The 19644-nt window shown below is 45.9% G+C and overlaps 1 protein-coding gene across 1 annotated transcript in view; it reads right to left on the bottom strand.

Annotated features, from left to right (window-relative positions):
- Window positions 1-19644, bottom strand: part of TRIO (trio Rho guanine nucleotide exchange factor) — a 5137669-nt gene that overhangs the window by 2599566 nt on the left and 2518459 nt on the right. The window lies entirely within an intron of this gene.

The raw sequence follows: 19644 nt of genomic DNA, 5'->3' as shown, positions 1-19644 counted from the left end.
GAGGAGAGGCCAAAGGAATTGACTCCTCTGCATCTGAATCCTCAAAAGGAGAAAAAGCCTGAGAAAATTCCTCATCAGCAGAAATGCTGGAAGAATCAGAACCTGAACAGAACAAAACCTCAGGAGAAACATCCCTACTCCTTTTAGGAGGAGGAGGCTGAGAACCCCTAATAAAAGAGTCAACAAATTATTAGCCATTTTAACCATTTGGGATTGAGGGGAACGAGAATAAACTGGAGCCTGCCTTTTCACAGGCTTATGAATGGAAGATTTACCTGCAAGCCTGAAGGACTCGGGAGGCCTGGCAACCGCCGAAGTTGCAGCAGAAGTCGAAGGAAGAAGTTTGCTGTCAGAATGCAAAATGGTGGCCTCGGATATCAGAGTCAGCTTAGCGGTTCCAGCTCCAGCAGAAGAGGAGACCGGCGACAGGTTGGAAGGCAAAATGGAGGACGAAGGCCTAAAGGACTTGGACTCAATCAAGGCCTGTGGTTGTACATCTGCGGACTGCAGGGACTGCAAAGGCATCTCAATGGCTACCGACTGACGACCAACTCAACATCATCAGAGGACTTAGGTTTCTGAGACCTGTCGCGGTCCTTATCCTTACGTTTCTTCGGAATATCCAAAGCCTGAAGACCAGTGGACGCCATACCAACGAATTTAGGCCAAACTCCAAAATGCCTAGCCAAAATCTTAGCCCGACGACGGATAGTACATGGATTAAAGGAAGCATAGAGATCACAATTGGGAATGTCGTGGTCAAGGCCTAAACACTTAATAGGAATGAAAATCTCTATGGGGAATCTGCTTTCCATAGGTAAGGCAATTATTAGCTTTTTCTGACATTTGATAAGGCAAGAAAAGAGGATCCCCAATGGGGTTACTTGGCTGTAGTAGACTTCAACTCTTGTAGTCGGAAACCAACAAAGGTAAACTGCCGACCAGCACTCGTGCATGAAAAGCTTCTAATTCGGGCTCCGCGGCAAGAAAGACTGAGGAAGTGATGGCTGCCTCCTTTTGCATCAGACGCCCTGACGTCCTTTACAACCGAAGGCAACCCATGTCATTTTTACTTAGCTTTGGTATTCTGGCCGACCGAGGGCTACCGATAGCCGGATAACCCATTAGTTAGGACTACAACAGTGAAACACGATGAACATCTAAAGTAAGATCCCAAGGGGGGGGTCCTTGACTGGAGGTCTTGGGTGAAAATTGCCTTTTAAAAATGCCCAACAGAATTTGGAAGAAGAAAACTTAGAGGGAAAAAGCAACTCCCTTCCCAACATGGAAATTGGTGATAGCCGAGAGCTGTACTTTTATAGTAGAAAAACTAGCTCCCTCATGGAAAAAAAAGTACAAAAACATAAGGACATCTGAAACTGAGGCTAAAAAGGGGTCTACATTCCCATGTGTAGCCCAGATGGAGAACCTTTTTCATTTGCTACGATACATCTTCTTAGTGGAGGGCTTTTGAGAAGCAAGGATGGTGTCATGGACAGGTGAAGGAAACCTGGACTTTAACAAAATTACTCGAAGTGGAGAAACCAAGTGGTTAGTTTGAGGGATTGAAGGTTGGGGGTCTGTGTTTCTATCAGATTTGAAATGAGATCCTGCCTGGGATCCAGTATGCATGGAGGAGATTTGCTGTGACACTGCATGAAGGGGAACCATACTGGTCAAGGGCACTGAGGGGCAATGAGGATAAGATAGGTCTTCAACCTGCTGGCTTTCTGTAGGACTTTGGGTATCAGGGGAATTGGAGGATAAGCATACAGGAGACCCGTGGGCCAATCATGGACTACAGCATCTCTGGTAGACCCACACCCCTACTGGAGGGATCATAGCAAAGCAGCTGCTGCATTTGTTGTTTGGGGGGGGGGGGGCAAATAGATCACAGCAAGGATGACCCCAGCAGCTGAAAATCTTGTTCACTACTGACTGATTTAGGGCCACTCGTGAGGACTCAAAATGGAATGGCTCAACTTGTCCGCCAGAACACTGGATTCTCCTGGGATGTGCATTGCAATGAGAAAGCGGTTTGAAGCAATCGCCCATATCCAGACTCTCCTGGCTTCCCTGCAGAGCAGGTTAAGATTGGGTTCCCCCCTGCTTGTTTATGTACCGTACCAATGACATGCTATCCACAAAGATTGCAACAATCCCCCAAAGAAAAGCAGTCTTGAAAGGCTTGCAACGTGAAGAGGAACGCCCTCGTCTCCAGGATGTTTATGTGCAATTTAGTCTCTGAAGGAGACCACTTGCTTTGGAACATCCTTCCCTGATAATACCTCCTCGACCCCAATAGGGAAGCATCTCTGGTCACCGTGGTGGGAGGAGAGGGGAAGGACAATGGGCCTGCCTAAATGAAGATCATCTGTGAGCATCCACCATGCAGGTGGCGTCAGCAAACTGGAGTAAGTCTGATCGGGATAGATAAAACATGACACTTGATAGATCATTGAACTGCCAGAGTCCACTGGAGAACTCTCAAGAAGAACCTGGCTAGCGGCACCAGAAGAATGACAGCAAACATGGAGCCCAAGGCTATAAGACCTAGGCGAGCTCAAGGAGATGGCGTATCTAGTAAACACTGCACCTGCAGGCTGAGAGATAATACCCCTTGTAAGGGAAGATCTGCCACCTGACTTACCATGTTAATCTGGGTGCCAATGAATTCGATCTCCTGAACCGGGGTCATCTTGGATTTTGCCATGTTCACTGTGATCCCCAGACAGTGAAACAAGCGCATCATCTGAGTCACCCTGAGTAGTTGATGCCTTGTAGGTGCTATTAGGAGCCAATTGTCCAGGTTGGAGAACACTTGGAATCCTTACAGATGGAGTTGCAATGCGACCACTGACAAGCACTCTGTTAAAACCCAGGGGGCAGTGGTGAGACAAAAGGGCAGTGCTCTGAACTGCAATGATCGGCCCCCAGCTGGAAGGGTACATATTTCCTGAAGCACCTGTCTGTTTTGATATTGTCCATGCTGGAGTGAATGACTTGAGATGCACCTCTCTGGACTACATGAAGAGAGACATAGAAGAGCTCTCAGATCATGTGGCCCAGGCAGGTATGACCCTAGGCCTAAGTAGCATCCTGCCTTCACCCAGAATGATACCACAGTACAAGGACAAAACGACTGACTTCAAAAATTGGCTAAGCTCCTGGTGTCATTCAAAGGGGATCCAGTAACTGTCTGCTTGAGACGACATGACTGACAGACCACAATGCTTTGCCAGAGATGGTCTGCACCTGTAGCCCCTGGGATTCAGGTTACTGGCTAAGGCTCCTGGAACCCCTATAGTGCCTTTTTTAGGCAAAGTTCAAAGGACAAAACCACCACAGTAACAGTTACAAGAATGCAAAATCTGAAGGTAATGCTACTCGATGCTAGAAGTCTAAATCTCAAAATGCACTCTCTTGAGACACTCCTAAAAATGGAGAGCATTGATATCTTTACAATGACTGAGACCTGGTTCAAGGCTCCAGAGAGTACCCCTGCAATACCAGGCTACAACTCTTACCACACTTTCTCGGCCACCAAACCAGGACCAAAACACTAAAGTTGGAGGAGTGTTCATATTCACCAAGGATATTCACACCACCAGGCTAGTTGCCCAACACAATGTGTCTGAAATTCTCTAGGTGCAACTAACACTACGTAAGACTGCAATCCAAATTGTAGCTTGTGCAATCCAAATTGTAGCTTGCTACAAATCCACCACCATGCCCCAAGATTCTCACTACACCTTTCTAAATATACTGGAAAAAATTAAGATACAACCAAACACCCTAATACTGGGTGATTTCAACTACCCCTGCCATTAACCAAGAAAACTACTCATGTACCAACACCTTTGCCCAATGGTTTTTGGAATTCATAAATTCCAATGCCCTGGATCACCTAAATCCATAGCCCCACCAGGGCCTCCAATATCCTAGACCTGGCCATTACCAACATGGGAAATCGATGCTCCACACCTACGGCCACCCCCTCGTTGGTCAGGTCTGACTATAAGCTTATCACCCTTGACATTCACATCCCTCCTCCATCCCCCCAAGTAAGGAAACCTCTGTAAAAAAACTTCTCCAAAGCCAACTTCATACTAATGAAGTCAGAAGTGACAAACGTCATGACACCCATGCAGACGGGAACTGAAACTTCGACTGCTGAATCCTACAATAAGGCACTGTACGAGCAAATCCACTTCTGCATGAATCGTGCCATCCCAAAAGTACAGTTTTGTACCTACCATAAATGTAGATGTCCGATAGGTATGCATCTGCAGTCATCACATATGGGTTGTCCTGCCTCAGGCAGCCCTTCGGTCGGCCGGATTCCAAAGTCTGGGTCTGGCCTCGGCTGATGTCGCACTTTCCCCGACGTCAGAGCGTCTGGGGTATAAAAGCATCAGCCGACGCCATTTTCCTCAGTTTTTCTTGCCCCAGATGCCAGGTGCCCTCTAGGAAGGCTTAATTTGGAGAAATGCAATAAAATTCCAAACATATGCAAAAAAAAAAAAAAAAAAAAAATATATATATATATATATATATATATATATATATATATAAACAAATACACCATAATAGATTCCCCCAGCTAGCTAATAGAGGGGTAAGCACCCTAGGAATACCACAGAGGGGAAGGAGGGAGGGTAAACCTGACTGCAGATGCATACCTATTGGACATCTACATTTGTGGTAGGTACAAAACTGTATTATGTCCTTCAAGGATGCATCTGCAGTCATCACATATGGGTAGAATACCATAGACAATCTGGGGGTGGAGGTACTAAGAAAAGGATGGTGTAGTTAAGATACCCTGCAGGACTGCTGTAGCAAAACCTGCTCTGGATCTGGAGTATAAAGGTAAATTGTAATGCTTGGCAAATGTATGCACGGAGCTCCATGTAGCAGCTTCTAAAATGTCTTTGGTAGCCACCCCTCTTAGGAAGGCTGTGGTGGTGGCTGTGGCTCTTGTGGAATGAGGCTTAATGTTTGCTGGAGCAGTCTTTCCATGAAAGGAGTAACAAAAACGAATGCAATTTCCTATCCATTTTGAAATTGTTTGTTTTGAAATTGCTTTTCCTTGTGCCCCAGCAGCATATGCTACAAACAATTGGTCAGTCTTTCTGTAACTTTTAGTTCTGTCCAAATAGTAGTGTAATTGTCTGTGTATGTCCACAGTGTGTAGAAGTTTCTCCCCTTTATTTTGAGGATTAGGGAAGAATGTAGGCAAGTGAATTGCTTGGTTCAAGGATACCCTGGATACCACCTTTGGCATAAAAGTAGGATTGGTTCTCAATGAAACTCTGTCTTGATGGAAAATAAGAAATGGCTGCACTGCCATTAAAGCTTGTAACTCAGATACTCTTCTTGCTGAAGTTATGGCCAGAAGGAATGCAGTTTTCCAAGACAGAAACTGTAGATCCACCGATGCTGCTGGTTCAAAGGGAGGAAGTGTTAGTTTTTCCAGCACAAAGTTAAGGTCCCAAGTAGGTAAAGGTGGTTTCCTTGGAGGATTGATGTTTTTGATTCCTCTCAGAAACTGTCTTAAGAGAGGATGCGAGAAAACAGGTGGATTAACATTGTATTCTGCTGAAATTGCTGAGGCATGTATCTTAATGGAAGAATAAGACAGGCCATTGTGGAACAATTTTGCCAAGTATTCCAGTATATGTGCCATGCTCATCACTGTCACATCTAGGCCTTTTGTTGTGTTCCAAGTGAGAAATCATTTCCATTTTGCTGAATATGCCTACCTTGTGGAAGGCCGGCGAGCTTCCATAATGATGTCCTTAACTCTCTGGGATAAGCTATTCTGAGGAGGAGTCATGGCATTCTCCAGGCAGTTAGCTGCAAGGTTTTCAGGTTGGGATGCAGAGTCCTGAAATTGTTCTGCGTCAGTAGAAGTGGCCATAGGGGGAGAGGCCACGGTTTCGTCTGTGACATGCTCTTTAACAGTGGGTACCAGTGCTGCCTTGGCCAGTCTGGAGCTATCAGAATCACTCTTGGCTGCTCCACCCTGATCTTCAATAAAACCTTGGACATTAATGGGAGTGGTGGGAAAGCATAGACTTTTACAGCTTTCCAGCTGAAAGAGAGAGAGTCCACTTTCCATGCTTGTGGGTGGTATGTCCTTGAGCAGAATGTCTTCAGTTGATGATTGTGGGGTGAAGCGAACAGATCTATCTCTGGCCTTTCCCATGATTGTGTTATGAGTAAGATGATGTCTGGGTGCAGCATCCATTCGTGCGCATCCATGGTAGTTCTGCTTAAGCTGTCTACCAGTGTATTGTCTTTCCCTGGCACGAACTGGGACAGCAGTTGTATATTGAGTTTCAAGCAAAGTTCCCATAGATTCATGGCCAGTCTGCATAGAGGGTAGGAATGTGTGCCTCCTTGCTTGTTTATGTACCAAATAACTGTGGTGTTGTCTGTCCTTATGAGCAGGTGGCCTTGATGAAGGAAAGGTTTGAAGGCCTCGATTGTGTGCATCACCGCCAGCATTTCCTTTTGGTTTATGTGCATGCGCAGCTCTCTTTGAGACCATAGCCCTTGGATACATTTGTCCTCCATGTGTGCTCCATGTGTGCTCCACAACCTCGGTCTGAAGCGTCCGTGGTGATGGTTTGGCTTGCTCTTGGTTTGCTGAAAGGCAACCCTCTGTTCGACTGGCAGGCTTGAGCCCACCACAGGAATTCCTTTTGAAGGCAAGGAATGAGTGGGATCAAAGTTTCTAAGTTGTGACTGTACTGAGTCCATACACTCCTTAGGTACCATTGCAATTTTCTCATATGCAGCCTGGCTTGTGGAATCAGAAGTATGCAGGATGCCATGTAACCCAGGGCCTGCAGGATTTTCCTTGCAGTCAGCTGAGTTTGTCTTGTCAGATTCTGGAAGTAATCCGGAAGTTGTTTTTGTTTTTCTTCTGTGAGAAAGGCCATTTGGGTGGTTGTGTCTAGATCCGCACCCAAAAAGGTTATTCTTTGGGATGGAACAAGTCTTGATTTTTGGATGTTGACTGTGTATCCCAAGGCCTGTAGTAGGTGGATGGCATAGTCCAAGTCCTTTAGCAAAATTTTCTTGTTGTCCGCTTGTATAAGGCAGTCGTCCAGATATGGGTAGATTTGAATCCCCTGAAGTCTGCAGTGTGCAATTACTGAAGCCAGGCATTTCGTGAGTACTCTGGGCGCAGTAGATAAGCCAAAGGGCAATGCTGAGAATTGATAATGCTCTGATCCTGCAAGAAATCTGAGGTGTCTTCTGCAACTTTGTCGAATAGGGACATGCAGGTATGCCTCCTTGAGATCTAGAGTCACCAGCCAAGACTCCTTGCCCAGCATGGGAAGAAGTTGCTGTAGAGTCAGCATTTTGAATTTTGGCACAATGAGGTAAGTATTCAGTGCGGACAAGTCGAGAATAGGCCTCCATTGATTTTCTTTTCTTGGAACAAGGAATAATCTGGAGTAAAATCCTTGGCCTTGTTCTGAAAGAGGTACCTTTTCTATGGCTTTCATTTGTATTAATTTGGTAATTTGCTTCAAAGCCTCTGCCTTCTGATTTGGTCGCAGGTCTGGCATTCCTTTTCTTTTTGGCAATGTGTGGAAATGGAACCTGTATCCCTTGTCTATTATTTGCAGTGTCCATGTGTCCCTTGTAATGTGATGCCAATTTTTTGAGAATAAAGAAAGCTTTCCGCCCAATTGTGCTTCTAATTGAGCCCTGGTCGGCGGAGTCAAAATAAAGTCATTGAGTCTGTCCTGGTGTAGCAGTTGTTGTTCCTGCACTACCTCTCTGGTTGGGAGATTGCCACTGACGGCCACTGTAGGAGCCTCTAGCTTGCCCTCTACCTCTGGCATGCCTATTCCTGCCTCTTTGGGCTCTGTCTGAGTCCGGAAAGGACCAATTCTTAGTAGGCCAATTTCTGCTGAATCTCGGAGGTTGTACTTGCAGAAAATCCTTGACTGTTTGCACAGATTTTGCCTTTTCTTCAAACTTCTTTAAGACCTCCTGAGCCGTGGAACCAAATAATTTTTGCTTTTCCACTGGAGCATCCAGAAGCTTAGCTTTAACATGGTCTGGTAAAGACTGTTCCTTCAGCCAGGCATGCCTACGTATAACTGCCCCTGTCATAGCTGACCTACATGAAGCTTCCAATGCATCATAACCACACTGCAAAAAATGGTTACTAACCTGCTGTGAGTTATGTACCAGATCCTGAAGTGATTTACGGTCAAGGGGTTCAGAAGAGGACAGTTTCTTATGCAATTCATCTAACAAATACTCCTGGTACTGAATCATATGAAATTGACAATTTAATGCCCTCATGGAAAGAGTTGCAGAAGTATACACTTTCTTACCCCATCTCTCTAAAGCTCTAAACTCCTTTTCAGAGGGTAGAGGATTTTTAGCTGTGGCAGCTGCAACCCCTTTTGGGCCCTGGGAAATTGTTTCTGGGTCTGCAGAGTGGGCCTTGTACAGGTGTAGATGAGAATCAGGTTTGACAGGAGCCGGAGGGAGAGAATCAGGGGCTGTACTAGCATCAGAGTACACATCATCAATAACATTCAAAACAGGAGGTATAGCTAAAGGCCTATGCTGAGGTAAATGTAAAAAGGTCCTTAATCTTTTTCTAGAATCAGAAAAATCCTGGCCCTGCCATTGAAAATGTTCTCTCATAGAGTGTAGTGTCTCTCCAAATGAAAACTCTTCAGGAGGGGAGGCCGAAGGAATAGATTCTTCAGCATCAGAATCCTTGTTGGCCGAATAAGCCTCCTCCTGGGGGTCTGACAAAGCAGAGCCATCCGTGGACTCATCTGAGGAGTGTGGTTCAGAGGCTCAACCCTGGGCCTTTTGTCTGGTGGTGGTTGAGAGCCCCTGTCCGGGTGAGGTTGAGAACCTCTAATTAAAGAGATTAGATCCTCTGCTAGGCTGAGAATCTGTGATCCAGTAGAAGGCCTCTGAGAGGAAACCTTGGGAGGCAAAGCTTTAGTAAGTTTAGCAGCTTTAGCCCTAGAAAAGGCCTTAATGGACATGGATGCAGGGGGTCTGGCTGCACCACGTGCAGTAGACGACTTATCTAAGGGAATGGTGTCGGACATTTCCTGGACACCGGTTTCAGTAGGTAATTCAATAACCGACTCGGCCGGGGCCTCTGGGGCCGAGGTAGTCGGTTGAGTGGATTCGGTAATAGGAAGCACCAAGGACTCTGTTTCAGCCGAAACAGACACACTCGCGGTAGGCCTGACCGTGGTTTCAGCCGAAATCACGGGTCGTGAGTGTCGGTCTTTGTCCTTCCGTTTTTTAACCAAATGCGAAGTCGGAGTCTCCGACGGCATCTTGTATGCAAAATTAGCCCCAAAGAATTCCTCTGCAAACTCCGACCGACGTCTAAGAGTTCGTCGGTTGAAGGAAGCACAGGCTGAGCAGGCCGAGACGTCGTGGTCTGGGCCTAGGCAAGGGAGGCAGTAAGAGTGGAAATCCTTATGAGGTATTTGTTTCCCACAAGTTAAACAATTATTTACTTTATCTGACATCGGCTGAGGCAAGAAACAGTCCCCAACGGGGTACTTAGCTTTTTTGAAGTCTTCGGTAGCTGAATCACAGGAGCTGGCCGACCGGCACTTGCGAACTGCTTCTGCTTCGGGCACCATGCGGCAAGAAAAATGGCGTCGGCTGATGCTTTTATACCCCAGACGCTCTGACGTCGGGGAAAGTGCGACATCAGCCGAGGCCAGACCCAGACTTTGGAATCCGGCCGACCGAAGGGCTGCCTGAGGCAGGACAACCCATATGTGATGACTGCAGATGCATCCTTGAAGGACATCAGAACCAAGACGCTCTCCTCCAAAAAAAGGAAGCCAATCTGGTGGGCCCTGCCATAAACAAACTACAACAAAAGGAAAAAACTGTTGTAGAAAAGAGGAAAATGCCAGGATGCAAAAAACTCCCTTACCAACCTCAGTAAGAAGCTGAGATCCCTCAAAAATCCTCCAAAGCTAGTTACGAAAATAAAATTGCCAAAGACTCCAAAGGCAACCACAAGGCATTCTACAGCTACGTCAAGAATCTAAATGGCAATACTCAGATCTGGTCTGAGCTACAAAAGAATGGCATTAAATATACTGATCCCAAGGATATTGCCAATATCCTGGCAGATCGAATCAGTGCCAACTTCACCCCCCTCACAACCCCTAAAGGGCCCATCTCAATACCGAATGATTTCCAAATTCTGGTAATAATGGCCACCCACGTAAAAACCGCACTCTTCAAAGCTAAGAATATAGCATCCATGGGAGCAGATATCCCGGGCTGTGTACTACATGAACTACAAAATGAACTGGTACCTCACCTAAGTGCCAAGTTTAATCATAGCCTCACCTCAGGCTTCGTGCCCAATGAGTGTCTCACAGCTACAGTTATCCCACTCAACAATGGGAGATCCACCTTGGATCCCGGGAACTAAAGTCCCACCAGTCTGACGAGCCTGACCTGCAAGGCCATGGAACGTATTATCATGGAACTTATAAACAAAGACATTAGCAACCTTCAAACACTGGACCTCACCCAGTTTGGGTTTGTGAAGGGCCAATCTTGTCTCCTGAACCTGATTGACCTCTTTGAATCAGTCTCCAGAGCTGTGGATGAGGGTAAGGCGGTTCCACACAGCCTATCTGGACCTCTCCAAGGCCTTCGACACCATCCCCCCACTCTGGAATCACAGACAAACTTACTAAGCTGGGCATTAACCCTGCGTCACTCGATGGGTTGCCAACTGGCTTACTGACAGAACCCACACTGTAAAAGTAGCAGACTCCAAATCCAGGTCCAGACTAGTGGAGTAGCTCAGGGTTCAATCCTGGGACCACTCTTGTTTGGCATCTACTTCTCTGAATTACATGCCAACACTAAGGGACTCTGGCTAACAACGTTTGCAAATGACTGCAAACTGGGAGCCATTATGGAATCCCCAAATTATGTGAATATTCTACAAAAGGGTCTTACAGAAACAGATGCTTGGTGCCAGAGCCATGGGCTCAAGCTCAATGCCAAGAAATGTATAGTTATCCCTTTTGGGAAAAAAACATGTAGCCGTTAATTACCACAGAGGTGGCAATACACTAAACACCGAAAGTGTGATGAGACTTAGGGACACAGGTGGACAGTGGTCTCACCTTGGATAACCACATCGCCACAACAGTTAAGAAATCCTTCTGTGTAGCACACCTCATCACTAAGGGCTTTCAAACCAGAATAGAGGTGGTCATTGTCCACTGTACTCATCACTCATTAAACCCTTTAGAGAACACAACGCCCCATTTGTTATGCACCTCTCAAGACATCTGCAACAACTAGAAAGGCAGCAAAAATACCTCACTAAGAATAACAGGCCTAAAGAAGACGCCCTATGCGGAACATTTAAAAAAAACTCCAGCTATATTCTGTCACATCATCTACTCAGAGGCGATCTCTGCTTAACATACAAGGCCATGTCAAAACCAGAGCTGTTGGACATGGTACACAAAGTCCCAATCCCTCAGAGCAAAGCACTCCAGGGATCTAAACCTCGTCATCACAATGAACAAAACATGCTGGAGACATAGATTCCTGACCGAGAGACTCCCTAGACTATGGGATACACTGCCCATATATGTCAAGCAGAGCACCTCTTTCGCCTTCTTCAAAAGGCACCTTGACGACTGGATGAGAGATTGTAAATTCACCCCGGAGATCATGTCAGTTGCCTTGCTAGACTGGGGTCCAGGGAAGAAAATATTGTGGGAAAAATAGCCAGGGAATTGTTATGGCTAGGCTTGTAGAGGCCCTAGGGCTGATAGCCTAGTACCAACCTATGATAGTATGCATCCTGGAGATCTGCCAAGCACATCCAATTGTTCTTGTGCAAGAGTGGTAGAATGGACTGTACTGTAACCATGCAGAACTCTGTCTTCTTGACAGATTCAAACTGCTTAGATCCAGGACGGTTCAAAGGTCCCAGTCTTCTTTGGCACCAAAAAGAAGCTTAAGTTCTGCATCCTTGTTGTTCGGTTGGGAATCGCTTGCGCTTGGTGACTTCTGTCTAGATGATTTTGCACTTCTAGAAGGGCATTCTCCCCATGACTGAGTGGCACGTCAGGGAGACGTTCCCTTGTGTGAGGAGAAGGAAGGGAATAAGGAATAAAGTAGTCTCTGAATGTGATGTTTAACACCCAGGCATCATTTGTCATGTCTGTCTATGCTGCTGGGTGCAAGGATAGTCTGCCCCCAATTGCCTCCAGAGGACAATCGGGCAGTGCTTCAAGAGCGCTGAAAGGGCCTGTTGGAGAAGGGTTCCATGAAACCCTGGTTCTGTGGACCCCCTCTGCCTCTGGGGTGGCGTCTACCATTAAATCCTCTCCCTCTGCACTTGGAAGAGGATCTGTCTTGCGACTCAGTGAAGGGCCCTTGGGATTTGTGGAATCACATCATCTTCCTGATGTTGGTTCCTGGAAAAGGTCCGTTGGGAGGTAAGAAAATTTGATACCCACGGCAGATGGAGTCTTGCCCTCCTGTTTGCTTCAGGTTAGAGTCTCTAACTGACCACTCCAACAAAGAGGAACAATCTAAGAGGGAATAATGAACGATGCTTCAAAGGGGTCTGCAAACCCACATAGTCAATTCCAGGTATGCTGTCTGAAGGCTATGCTTGAAGCAGTCACTCGAGAGGTTCCCTCCGTCACATGGGAGATCAGCTTCATCCATAAGTTTAGCAACAGATAGAGACGAGGGTCACCCAGGATCTCTCAGATCAGAAGGCACCGGACTCCAGCTATTGAAGGCCACAGCCCCTACAGGAAGGGATGGCTCTGAGAAGGACAAAGTCAGAGCAGACACCAAATTTGAGTATCTGGTGATGATCCCTTGAATATGGAGTACAGTCTGCTCTGATAAAATCGGAGCCGAGCTGGTCTGGGACTCTGTTGGAGCCTGGGAAGGGATCATCCCATGATCCGACATCAATCCACTTGAGATCACCAAGCCCTGCAAATCCAAAGCAGAGAGGATGAGAGGAGGAGGCTGAGGTATCAGGGACGGAGCTGTCATGGATCCGGCATGGGTTGGAGAGGGCAATAACCCCAAGAAGGATCTGGGCTTTGAGGAAACTCCTAATCTTCCAATTTCCAAATGCAAAATCTGAAAGGACCTGGAGGACAAAGATGAATGTGTCAACTGCATCGGTAATACACTCGGCTGGGCATTATCAGCAGGGGAGGGTGATTTGCTCTACCTCTGAGTATGACTATGAGACCCTTGCTCTGAGCAGGAATGCTTTAGAGTCCACTCAGGAGAAAAGGAGATATGCATCCAAATAACCTCAGATGGCGCTGAGAGGCTACTCAGACCCAAGGTCAATGGATCTGGCATGGTAGAAGGTTGGACAAGCACAACCCCCTCGAATCTGGGGAAAAGGGCTGAGCTGAAAGATACGAAGATGATGGATATGAAAGCTTCCTCCACTTTTTGAAGGTAGAAGCAGCTGTACCTGGGGAAGCAGAGGGGGGGGGGGGGGTTGCTTCTTCTGAGCGGGAGTTTGGACTCCAGAGAAGGTCAGAAGCCCTCTCAAGAAGAGCTTGTTCCTTCTACTGGCCAGGACCCACGGGTTGAATGCCATGCAAATAATGCAAGGCATACCCAAGTGCCCTGGGTCAATGCAATAAATGCATCTCTTGTGGGCATCAGATTGGGGAATCTTATGCCCACAAGGGGCACTTTTAAACACAGCAGGTTTCTCTGGCTTGTCCGACATGTTAACAGATATGCTCGCACGCACAAAGAAATGCCAACACACAGGGCCAACCACACTCTAATACTACCTACTAAAAACTGAAAGATCATGGAAAAGCTGTTACAGCTATAGAGAAATGAATAAAAAAAGGCGAGACAGAGAAAAGGTGGGAAGGAACTAACACCAGCGAAAAACTATTGGTAAAGTAATGGGAAGGAAGGTAGAACTACACTAAACTGTAAAACAGACAATATCAAGGAAAGCAGAGATAAATTTTAGAAGAAAAAAAAGAGCAAAAATTCCTAAGAAGCAGAGGCTCAAAATTGTGTCTGGACTGTAAAGGAGGCAAATAAGATCTAAAGGAGTGAGCCATCATGGAAAAGGGAAGAGTTTGAGGCTCAGATTGTACGTCTGTAGAAACGGTCGACTTGGATCCAAGATGAATCCAAAGACCCATTAGTGATGCATAATGAAATGGACATCATATCTATTAGATGTAGCCAGTAGGGCTGCCAACTGAGAAGTTACTGAATCTTTAACCTCTTCAAAGATGGTTTCTGAGAGAGTATTTCATAATTCCTTGGTCAAATCTCTCTGAAGCCTAACAAAATGTGCAGGATGGTTTAGTGACTGCAAGGCAAAGGTTACTGAAGCAAAGACATGCTTCACTAGTCTGTCCATCACCAGCGACGCCCTGTTGGGGGGGTGGACAGTGGAACTCTCGTCGGCTAGTTCCTTCTTTGTGGCAGCCACAACCATGGCATCAACTGGAACCCCTTTCCCCAAAAACTGCCTGTCTGCAGGCGGTGCCATTATCCTATCCCATCTCTAAGGTATCGGTTCTATGGAGTCAGGCTCCTTCCATGTCTGCCTAGAGATCATGTCTACAAGCTCGTTGGCCAGCTGAGTCACCCAGGAAGTAGAGGGTCTTGTACCAAAAGGCTGTAGGAGAATGGATTCCTCCGGCACAGGGTTGGAGGATGCCTAGCCACCTCTCTCTTTCAGGATTTCTACAATGTCTCTGAAGAGAACATCTTCAGGAGGTGACCATGGGGACCCTTTACCTTCGAAAAATGTGTCTTCAGTGACAAACTCCTGTGGGGTGTCTAGGTACTTCCTCTTGTGTGTCCGTTTTCTGGGTACTTCCTCAATGGGATGCTATGGGGAAGTCTCAGACGAAGAAATCAAATTTCAATGAGAGAGAGCCTGAGATTTAGTACAGGATGTACCCATGGAGAGAATTGTTGAGGCTCTAGGTGCTGGAGCATCATGGTGGAACAAGTAGGATCCGATGAGAAAGGTTGTGTCAGGACTGCCGAGGCAGTGATCACTCTCTTCATAGCCTTGAAGGAGGCAGAGAGGGGCTCTGATTAAAAAAAAAAATAACAGGTTTCTGAATCATCCTCTTCTCTCCCATCCATTGGCACCACCTCCGAGGAGGAAGCCACAACCAAACTGTCCAGTGCAAAGTTGCCAAGGAACAGAGATGGCTCTGAAAACTTTGGAATCGAATGCTGCACCCCAGACCCAGCAGGCAGGCTCCAGCTCCGAGGACTCTCCAGCTCTGAAAAGATCGAAGGTCTCAGAGATGATGTCGGAACAGAAGATATGGAAGTCTTCTGATACGAGACTGACTCATCCAGACAAGTGGGATCCTGAAGCTATAAAACAACAGATGGTGTCAGAGAAGGAACTTGCAGAGGTGGTGTGGTGGGTGGTCGGGCAATATGACCCAGAGGGGTAGGCGCTGAAGAAAAAAATCAATCTGCCCCTGTTCCGAGAGGAACTTCCTCACCCCTCTGCACATCATCATCTGTGAGACTTCTGGAAGAATGAGTACAATAAATGGAAGGGGATGCTGGTCTCTGCAAAAAAGGAGATGGAAGCTTTTCTGGCACTGGGTCAACTGACAGAGAATATCTCATTCAAGGACAGCATAGAGTCTCGGAAGGCTGTGTCGGATCCAAAGATTTTGTCTGATCAGACCTGGATTGTGCCGGACTCATAATATTTGCTTTTAAAGTTGTATGATCTGAAGGAACAGGCGGATCCTGAATTTGCATTTTTTTCTGATCCGTGGTTGAGACCAGATATTGAGTTCTCCTTTACTGGGAAGAGTTCAAGGAAGATTTTGATAAGGTGGAAGGCTTTGACTCTGGAGAGTTGGGATATGGCTTCTCCAAAAGAGAAAGGAAGGAGACCGTTTAATATCAACTTGTTTTTACATTCGGTTACGGCTCGCGGATTAGATCCATGGCAAATTGAACAATCTGCCTGAAAGTATAATGGACCCAAGCAATACACATAAAGCGAGTGTGCATCCAAGAGAGGCAACTTATGTCCACATTTGGAAAATTTCTTGAAACCTGCAGGTTTGTCACATCATGTACAATGTGTAATTACACTAATAAGAGAAAAACCTTATGGTAAGATTTTTTATTTTTATTTTTTTTAAACAGGAAGAAAAAAGCAGAGGAATACCAGCAATGGTAGGAAGAACTATGATTAGGTCATACGAGAAAGGGAGTGGAAAGACAGCAGAAAAACTAAAACACTCCAGAACAGTAGAAGAGTGGGAAGACAAGAAAATACCAAAAATGGTATGTCGGAAATTCGACTAAATCATAAAGACAAGGGAGAAAAAAAGCAGAAAAGATTCTACACCAGAAAGAAAGTACAGTTGTGTACACTTACCATAAATGTAGATGTTCGAGTGTATTCACTGTTGCAGACATTACATTTGGGTAATCTGCTGGCAGGTTGCCCTCAGTCGGCCTGAATTCCAAAGTCTTGGGTCCTGCATCGGTTGCTGTTTTCTCTTCCATGAAGTCAGGTCGTCAGGGGTATAAAACATGCAGCCGACGCCATTTTCTTTAGTCTTTCTTGCCGCGCGGTGTCCGAAGCAGAAGCATTTCGCAAGTGCCGGTCGGCTGACTACTGAAATATTTGCGTTTGAGTTTCAGAACCGAAGTCTTCAATAAAGCTAAGTACCCCATTGGGGAAACTTTTTACTTGCTTTTTACCGATGTCAGAAAAAATTAATTGTATTACTTGTGGGAAGCGAATACCTCATAAGGATTTCCATTTATACTGTATTCCTTGCCTAGGCCCTGATCACAACGTGCCTGGCTGTCGGTTTTGTGCTAGATTTAACCAACGCACTATTAAGCATCGGTATATTTTTCTATCTAATTATTTTGGAAAAGTACAGTTGTGTACCTACCATAAATGTAGATGTTTGAGTGTATTCACTGTTGCAGTCATTACCTTGGGTTATCCTGCTGGCAGGCTACCCGCAGTCAGCCTGAATTACTAAGTCCTGATCCGGCGTCGGTTGCTGTCGCCTCTTCCCTGACTTCAGTACGCCAGGGGTATAAAAGATGCAGCCGACGCCATTTTCTTCAGTTTTTCTTGCCCCAGATGTTAGGTGCACCCAAAAGGGTAGGCTAAAAATTCTGCTCATAAAAAAGCATGCACATTACCTTCATCTACAAGCAACTACACCACATAGGTTGTATAGAATAGAGAAGTACAGATAAGTCCCAGCAATGAAAGGGGGATGGTGGGAGGGTAACCTGGACTGCAACAGCGAATACACTCGAACATCTACATTTATGGTAGGTACACAACTGCACTATGTTCATCGTGTTTCACTGTTGCAGTCATTAAACTTGGGTTGAATCCCAAAGCTGAGGTTGGGTGGCTGGGCCTAAATAGTATTAGGAGTGGCTATGAGGCCCTGCAGAACTGCAGTGGCAAAGCCTGCTCTGGATTTAGAGTAAAGAGGTAAGTGGTAGTGCTTTGTAAAAGTGTGCACTGAAGTAAAATTTGCAGCCTCCAAAATGTCCTTGGTTGGTACTCCTCTGAGGAAGGCTGCTGCTCTGGTAGAATGTGGCCTAATGCCCTTAGGCACTGATTTGCCATGTTGTGAATAGCAGAAACGAATGCAGTGGCCTATCCATTTTGAAACAGTCTGCTTTGAAATAGCTTTTCCTTGGGATCCTGCAGCATATGCCACTAAGAGTTGCTCAGTCTTTCTGAAAGCTTTAGTTTTGTCCAAGTAGAAGCATAGCTGTCTGTGTATGTCCAAAGAATGCAGAAGTCTCTCCCCCTTATTCTACGGATTTGGATAAAAGGTAGGCAAATGTTTGGTTAAGAGCCACACTGGACACTACCTTAGGTATAAAATAAATGTTGGGTTTGTCCTTAGAGAAACCCTGTCCGGATGGAAAATAATAAAAAGGTTCCACAGCCATTAGTGCCTGTAACTCAAACTCTTCTTGCTGAAGTTATTGCTAGGAGCAGAGCTGTTTTCCATGATAAGTATTTTATCTCAGCAGTATTGGCTGGCTCAAAAGGAGGCAGTGTGAGTTTTTCCAAGACAAAACTGAGGTCCCATGCACGTACTGGAGCTCTCCTTGGAGGTCTTATGTTTTTGGCCCCTCTGAGATACTGCCTTAGCAGTGGATGTGAAAAAATAGGTGGGTCCGTATTGTAATGAGCTGAAATGGCAGCGGCATGGATCTTAATTGATGAGAAGGATAGGCCTTTGTCCAGCATCTCAGTTAGGTATTGTAAAATCTGAGGAATATTTGGTACAAGCATGTCCATTCCTTGTGCTTGGTACCAAGCATAGAATCTCTTCCATTTTTCTGCATAAGATTTTCTGGTGCTGGGCCTCCTGGCCTCCAAAATAACATCCATAACTGCTTTAGAGAGAGGTGTGTTCTGAATGGTTACATTATCTGCCATGCAGCCAGATTTAGGGTTCTGAGTTGACTGTGCAGGATCTGATTCTTTTGTTGGGTCAGCAAATGAGGAATTTGAGGTAATGTCCAGGCTGGACCTTGAGACAAGCTCTTTAGGATTGGCTACCAGTGCTGGCGTGGACAGTCTGGGGCAATCAGTATCATTTTTGGCTTCTCTTGTCTGACCTTTAGGAGTACCTTGGGGAGGAGAGGCAGTGGAGGGAAGGCATATACTGTAAGGGCTTTCCAGCTGAATGATAGGGCGTCAACTTTCCATGCTTGTTTGTGATAAGCCCTTGTGCAGAATCTCTGTAGCTGGCAGTTGTGAGGGGAGGCAAATAGATCTATGTCTGGGCATCCCCGTTTCCCTGTTATCATGCTGAAGATTTGTGGATCTAGTTTCCACTCGTGAGGATTCATGAGGTTTCTGCTTAGTTCGTCTGCCAGAGTATTTGTCTTTCCTGGCAGGAATTGTGCTTGCAGGTGTACTTGATAAGTCAATGCTGTGTTGCACAAAGTCATGGCTTGTCTGCAGAGGGGGTAGGAATGTGTGCCTCCTTGCTTGTTTATGTACCACATGACTGTAGCATTGTCCGTCTTTATCAGCAGTTGTCCTGGATGAAGTATGTCCTTGAAGGCTGTCAGGGCATTCTGTACAGCTTGCATCTCTTTTTGATTGAAGATGCATTTGGCTTGCAGGCCATGTGCCCTGAATACATTTTCCTGCCATGTGTGCCCCCCAGGCATAATCTGATGCATCTGTTAGTGTCTGCATGGCTGTGGGTAAAGTGAATGGCTGTCCCTTGTTGTGGTGACAGGCCTGTGCCCACCATCGAAACTCCTGTTGCAGGAAGGGAATGAGAGTAATTAATGTTTCCAGGCTGTGACAATGTTGAGTCCAAACACTTTTTAGATACCATTGTAGTTTCCTCATATGCAGTCTTGCATATGGAATTAGTAGAATGCAGGATGCCATGAAGCCCAAAGCCTGCAGAATTTTTCTTGCAGATAACTGGGTCTTTGTTGCCATCATTTTGAAGTAAGAAGTCAGTTGCCTTTGTTTGTCTGGCGTGAGATAAGCTATCTGGGCAGTTGTATTTAAGCTTGCACCCAGGAATATTATCT

Source organism: Protopterus annectens, chromosome 3.part0, assembly GCF_019279795.1.
Source record: "Protopterus annectens isolate FY-2018-M chromosome 3.part0, PAN1.0, whole genome shotgun sequence".
Taxonomy (NCBI): domain Eukaryota; kingdom Metazoa; phylum Chordata; order Ceratodontiformes; family Protopteridae; genus Protopterus; species Protopterus annectens.
Note: the sequence above shows the minus strand (reverse complement) of the source record. Positions and strands in the feature narration are given on the sequence as shown.